Source organism: Malus domestica, chromosome 09 (genome assembly GCF_042453785.1).
Source record: "Malus domestica chromosome 09, GDT2T_hap1".
NCBI classification, from domain to species: domain Eukaryota; kingdom Viridiplantae; phylum Streptophyta; class Magnoliopsida; order Rosales; family Rosaceae; genus Malus; species Malus domestica.
The window spans coordinates 9,126,073-9,133,212 of record NC_091669.1 but is presented as its reverse complement, the minus strand read 5'-3'; the positions used below and the strand labels follow the sequence as shown (position 1 = coordinate 9,133,212).

The 7,140-nt window shown below is 34.9% G+C and overlaps 1 long non-coding RNA gene across 1 annotated transcript; it reads right to left on the bottom strand.

Moving 5' to 3' along the window:
• Window positions 1-501: 501 nt before the first annotated feature.
• On the bottom strand, window positions 502-4,181 carry LOC103411440 (uncharacterized). The gene is made up of 5 exons (XR_011571189.1): window positions 3,312-4,181; window positions 2,518-2,581; window positions 1,848-1,912; window positions 1,347-1,451; window positions 502-829 (listed from the first exon to the last, which is right to left on the bottom strand). It is a non-coding gene; the product is annotated as an uncharacterized lncRNA (long non-coding RNA).
• Window positions 4,182-7,140: the final 2,959 nt, after the last annotated feature.

Genomic DNA, 7,140 nt, shown 5'->3' with positions numbered 1-7,140 from the left:
CATGGTTGAAGTGACAATTTGAAGCCTTATGTCAAATTTTATACTTCTCCAACCGAATTGTCAAATGTCATTTTCAAATTATTAAATTGATCAAACAATAAATTTCGACGACGCAACAATTGAGGATTGATGACATAGCGATAAGATGAAAATTGAGAATTTCATAATGCCATAGAGAAGACCTACAAGCATTTGTTGCAAAGTTTCCCAGCCTATATCAGACCACAGATTCCGCAAATGGTTCACTTCTGGCTAAGAGAGCAGTTGGCCAAGTATATGTGTCATATATTGCACTGATTTTACAACCATGGCTGTAAATTAATTGTCTGTTTTTCAAGTCTTTCTCGGCTTACCTTTTCTACGCTGGTTTGTTTGGATCACATTGTTTCCAAGTTCTTATCACTATGTGTTTGGGCAAAGAAATGTTTAGTTTATTCTTCTTGACTTTCCTAATCCTACAGAACATATTAACCTTAAAATACATATTCGCACATGTGGATCAAAAAAAATGATTGAGTTTTCACATTTTTCCTCCAATTTACACATACTCAAATTTGAATTTTAAGTTCAAAGTTCAAACCTTGCATTGTAGAAGGAAAATTTTATATTTCGTGTTACATTGGTGCTCCAAAATATAACTTCTGAAACTTATATTTGGTTTTGAATTTGAGAAAAGGGCTTATTTAGGTTATAACTAGAAAATTGCCCACGCGCAACAGCGCGTTCTGATTCCGTAATGCATTTTCAATTGCATTAAAATGCCAAGGGCATATAACTATACACCTCAAAATGCCAAGGGACCAACTTCTCCCTCCAACGATCCAAATTCCTGAAATTCCCAAGCATAGTAAATCCATTAACAATCTATTCATGTTCTGTTTTATTTAGCTAAAGATTGAAATCTAATTAAAGCAGAAGCCAAATAAAACACAAAACACAGAACACACACACACAGTGGATCATTCAAGCATGGCACTTTAATAGGGCAGTGTTGTTTTTTGCCCAAACTATTGAACCAAATAGGCAGCTTTGTTTTTTGCCTAAACCATTGAACCAAAACAGAACAAATTCACTGCAAAAATCCCAATTTTTTCTACTTTTGAATGAATCAAGCATGCCATTTGAAAACCAATGTAACTTTTGTCCATATTGCCCAAACCACTGAACCAAAACAGGACAAATTCACTGCAAAGATCCCATTTTTTCCTACTTTTGAATGAATCAAATTGCAATTTCAAAACAAAAGTAATTTTTGTTCTTAAAACCAAGAACCACATATGCATACCAAAATCACAAACCTTATTCTCCAGACATAGAGGTCAAAATCTAAATGAAGGAAAGTCTACCTTCTCAAGGTGTAATTCTTCACTTGGTATTGCACCCTCCCTAATCATCTGCACATGGTACACCGCAATGCCTACCAACCATTGTAGGTTCAATACACTATGAACCTAGTAATGTCATCAAGTACACCAAGCAAAAAATTCACAGCTCAGATTTTTTTTTTTTTTACCTAATTTGGCAGCTTAGAGAGCAACCATCAATAGTGCCATGATTTCGGAAATTTACACATAAAACGTTCTAAATTGTTGTGTGCAAATTACTTCTGAATGATAGAGAATAGTGCCTAGCACAATAAAAGTAGTGTACTACAAAATAATAAAAAGGCAACACCTTTACACACTAATACCTAGCATTTTCATTTTCTATATAGTTTAGCATGTTTTTTGTTAGATGATCGAGCTACACACACACATACGCATATGTACATGGATATATACAACATAGAAAATAAACACAACTAAGATAAGGACCACCATCAAAATTGAACGGATAACGAAAATTACCTTTGACATATCACCTTCTTTCCCATCTCTAATGCTATGTCATAAGTCCCTAAAGAAGCAACTGCCTGAAACATGAAGAAAACCAGAAACTCATAATAGCCATAGTAGACAAACCCATAAAAAGACAGAAACAAATAAAATCATTCATATTTTGTATACGGTTAGTTTCTCAAGTAGTCTTTACATATTCATTCAGATTATGCATGTATTAGAGCGCTTTAAGATGATCATTGAGGAATTTTTACAAATGAATCTCCCACTATTCTACTTAAAAAACCACATACTCAAAACCAAGTGAAAATTGCGTCGTTTTTATAAAACATTGAAAAACATATGAACTGATGCCCAACTTTTGATTAATCTGACATTAATAGTTGACTAATTCAACATTCAGAGTTGGATAGGAGAGTAAATAACAACATTGGAAAACATATGAACATGCCCACCTATTATCATATCTGACATTGCAGTTGATTAATCTCACATAAATTCGCATCAAAAGAACCCATAAATTTGACTAAGAATTCTCCAAACCCTACAATTTAAATGAAAAAACCCACAAATTTAAACCAAAAATTCTATAAAATCATGAAAACTTTAATAGAATCCAATTACATTAATCACAAATTTGATCATACAAATCTTCACATCCAATAAGTTTAGAAGGTACCTAGCTTAGCTTCCTTGCAAAATTGTATCTCTACAGGCCAAGGCTCAAATTTCCTTGCTGCTGTCTTCATTCAATAAGTCTTGATTAAAGCAGTCACATATATCATATACATATACATATATATATATATGTATAATAAGTTGATGCGTTCAATGGGCATGAACTTATCAGAAATTATGAAACAGATTGAACACGTTTAGTGTAATGTCCGCAATTAAATAATGAGCATGAAAATGACAACAGGGGTAACACAAACTGCTCAATTTATGACTTAAAGCATATAATATTTAGAAAATAATTGACAATTTTCATGGTCAAATTAATAAGGAAAATCATAATTAAATAAACTCGATTGTTTCAACTGCTCATTCTGACAATGCAGCAGTAGTTCGACATATTGCTTCTGATGAAAATTATTACATATCAGTGGTGCAAATTATCAAGGTGATAGTGCCTTCAGACTTAAATTCACCAATTTCATACTCCATCAGTACCTTCACCTTCTCCATCCCCTCCTCCTTCAACACCTACTTCATCAACTCTCAATATCACCAAATTCTAAATGACTATCCAGACTTCATACTAATTTTTTTATTTGGCCTAAAATAGGGGAAAAAAAAACCCAAAACAGAAGATCTACAGAACTTTAGACATGAATATTTCAAGATATGAATTTGAGGCCTCCTGCACATCATTAGAGAGGACTAAGTTTAAATAAAAAGACATGCATCTTTATATTTTCAAGCACACACTTCTTGTACTCAATGCATTTCCAGAGGAGAAGGGAAGGATACCATCTCTTTATCTGTTCTCTTCCAAAATAGTAGCATATCTCTGGCTTTTTCCTTGCACGAATTGTAGCCCCCTCATCAATTTAAGAGATTACTGACCTTCAATTTCACCTACAAAGAATAAAAGAGTCAACAGTTCAATATAAACACTACAAACGCCATCTGATGAAACCTAAACCCAAAGGGTACAAATACAACAAATTCCACGAAAAAGAAACCAAACCCACATCAAAAACCCCAAAATTCGAACCCCAGTTTTTCCTGAAAGCAAAAACCAAATTAAATCCGACAACCAAACACAAATTCTCCCCAAAAAAAAAAATTCAACAACCAAAACCCAATACCGATTTAATCATATACGAAAGAAAAATCTAAACACAGAATCACAGATTAACAAACTGAAAACCCACAAAAAAAAAAAAAAAAGCAACTGACCTTAGAACAAAGAACAAACAGACATAACAGAGAGAGGAATCCCCCAAAACCTGACCTAACGTACTAAAAAATTCGAAAATAATTCACAACAAAAAGGCAGAAATGATGACAATCTAAGCTAATGGTAAAGAATCGAATTAAAAAAAAAACGAACTTATCTTTGGAAATCCAAGCATGCAGCGCGAGATCCGGACGACCCCTATGGTTTTCTCTGACCATCCCCACTCTCCCACTTGTGAAATCCATCACCCCTACCCCTCCCCCTCGCTCTCTTTCCATCGCCATCTACCTCCGTCTCTGTTCCCTTCCTCCCTCCCTCTCTCTCTCTCTCTCTCTCTCTCTCTCATAGCCTCCCCGAAACCCTCATTGAACGACAACAAATGAAAGCCTACCCGGCTACCCCCTAATTCGCTCAAAACCTAGAGGACAAAATTGCCCTTCCAAATACACCATCCTCCCCATATCGGATTGTAATCTTTGATGGGCAGAAATGTAATTAAATCATTAAGGGCCTGACTGAGGGCCGAGCTTCTTACCGAAACCCAACACAAAGCTCATGAAGAGAAAGGGGGAGCCCAAACCCTAGCCCAACACAGATTTGATGGGCCATTGTGTAAATGAAGCAAAATCAAGGGGCAAATAATTGACTGTAGCTAAGCTATTGCCACGTTGCTCCTCAACTTTAGAATCGATAATATTTCAAATGGTGTGATATCTACACACCTCATTTTACTTCTCACACACCTTTTTAATTTTCGGCCGTCGGATCGGATGAATTAAAAAAGATCAACGGACAGAAATTAACAAGGGTGTGTGAGAAGTAATTTGGGGTGTGTGGATAGCACACCCCTATTTCAATCTATACAGAAAGCAAAAAGTTATAAGCTCCAACATCATCGGTACATATTGTGTAAAATCTCAATAGTCATTACGTGAAGTGCATGCATTTGCCTTTTTTCTTCTTTTTTTTCTCTTTTTTGTTGGAAAAGCATTTGCCATTGTTTAGAAAATCTTTCATTGAAGATGGGAGGGACAGAGAGATTCAAATTGGAAAATATGATTTTCACAACTCATTTTTCCAACTACATACACAACGCATTCCAATTGAATAAATTAAAACCAATCTAATGAATATAAATTAACAAAGGTGTGCATAAAAAAAGAGATTTAATGGAAAGGACTTTTCTAAAAAAAATTTCTTAACTGAAAATACCCTAATAAGGATTCGACGTGATCATGGAGTGCCGGCTGTCGACTACCTGACGCCCTCCCCCTCCTCCTTTATCCGGGCTGTCGACTACCTGACGCCCTAATAACTCTATTTAATAAAAAAAACACAAATTACATATATCAAACTCTAAATATTAAAACTCAAGGCTTGGAAGCAAATGCAACCCTCCCATTTTTTTCTTCTTGCCCTTGCCCTTAATGGGCGTTACCCTAGTAAATCCGTTAAACTATTGCAACTATTTTTAGAGCTGAACATTGTAGTGCCACTATTTCTCGAACTGAACATTGTACTGCCATTATTCTCAAACTGAACACTGCAACTATTTCTAGAACTGAACATTGTCACTGCTACTATTTTTAGAACCGAAAACTACCACTACAACTATTTCTAGAACTAAACATTACCGCTATTTTTAGAACTAAATACTGCGATTATTTCCAGAACTAAATGCCGCTACTATTTCTAGAACCAAATCTGAAAGTATCAGTTTTGAGGAGGCATGTACACAAAAAGAAAGTGATAACAGTATAGGATCAATAGATGATGTAGTGCCACATGCCAATAGATTACATATTATTTTATAAGTTTGTTTGAGTGTTTTCTTAGTCTATAACTCTGTTGCTTCACAGGAAGCCTATGAGGACAGGATCTTCTCTCTTGGGTTGAGGACTAATTTCATCAGGTTTGGTCGAAAATTGGCAAAAATCACTGGAAAAACGTCACCTTTGAAGAGCTTGATTTCCATAGACATTAAATTTCAAGGTGTGGGGTCTTGTATTAGAAGAAAGAAGGCATCAACACAAAATCATAATATGTGTCTTTGCGTGATTTCGTTACCGTATGAGAAACTTATGAAGAATTTAAAATTGAAAATAAGAAAACCGGTAGAACGAAAATTGTCAAAGAGCAAAATCGAAACTCGGTCAATTATTTTGGTTGGGCAATCTAATTGGGCTGTTTAATGTTTGATCTTATTCTAATCATTAAATAAAGCTATTAAAATACTTATGGTTAAGATTTAAAGTTTCGAAATATTTTTGTTAATTTTTCGTAAAAAACATATAAGGTGCATGAATTTCATTTCTCATTCTGATTTAACTTTCCAACTATGATATGCTCGACTTATTGGGTCATAGATCTGAGTGCCAATGCAATATTTGGTCAAATAGTAGGGAAATGCAAGATTTGATCAAACCATAGGGGAAAACCTTTCTTCTAATAATAATATACACAAGTATTCATGCTCGCGCGTTATAACAGGTCGAGAAATTTTTCATGTAAATAAAGAATTATACTCAAGTTTTTTAATACCATATATTTGTGCAAGAAAAAAAATTTTGATTTCTGTCCACAAAATGAAATTAAAGCAATATTAGAAAAGGATACATTTGTTTTCAACAACAATACAACTAAGTGTACTTACATATTATAGCATTCAACCCACTATCTATTTGATGAAAATGAACTTGCTCCACTAATAAAACCGTTAACCTTAAAAAGAAACCATATACGTTTAAATAGGCCCTAGCTAATTACATTTACATGCATGGCTCAATTGCAATGTAGCTTAGCTACAGTGCCACCCCTCTCCAAGTTTAGAATAGAGTAATGTTGACCTATTTATGTGGCACATACTTTACAAACAACAAAGTACAAATGACAGACTTCAGGGGAGTGAGTGAAAAACTGTGAAAATTTCATGTGCCTTAAAGGTTTGATCTGCTTGTAGTTTTGCAATTATTTATCAAATTCTTTCTTCACTGCAAGAGAATAGAAAACAGTGCTCTCTCTTTCAAGTGAGTCCAACAACACAATACAAAACACGCAGCTCTCTAAAATGCAGGAAATTGTGTGGGGTAGTAGTCCTCCTCCTATCTTTATAAAATCCAATGTCAAATCTCAAAGCCTTTTATTTTATTGGTATTTTTTTTCTTTCGTTTGTTATATGCTTCCTGTCTAAGAGGACTTTGGGGGGGGGGGGGGGGGGGAGGGGGGGGCTTCCTTTCTGAGCCAAATTCCAACCTCATGAGGACAAGCAGATAGTTGCTGACTCACATCTAAAAAGTCTGCTCTTGCTGTGGTTGGTATCCAATGCCCCTCGTCTCAATTATTTTTCCTGCAGAGGAAACTTGTAAACACATCCTCCTATGTGATATAATATCACTT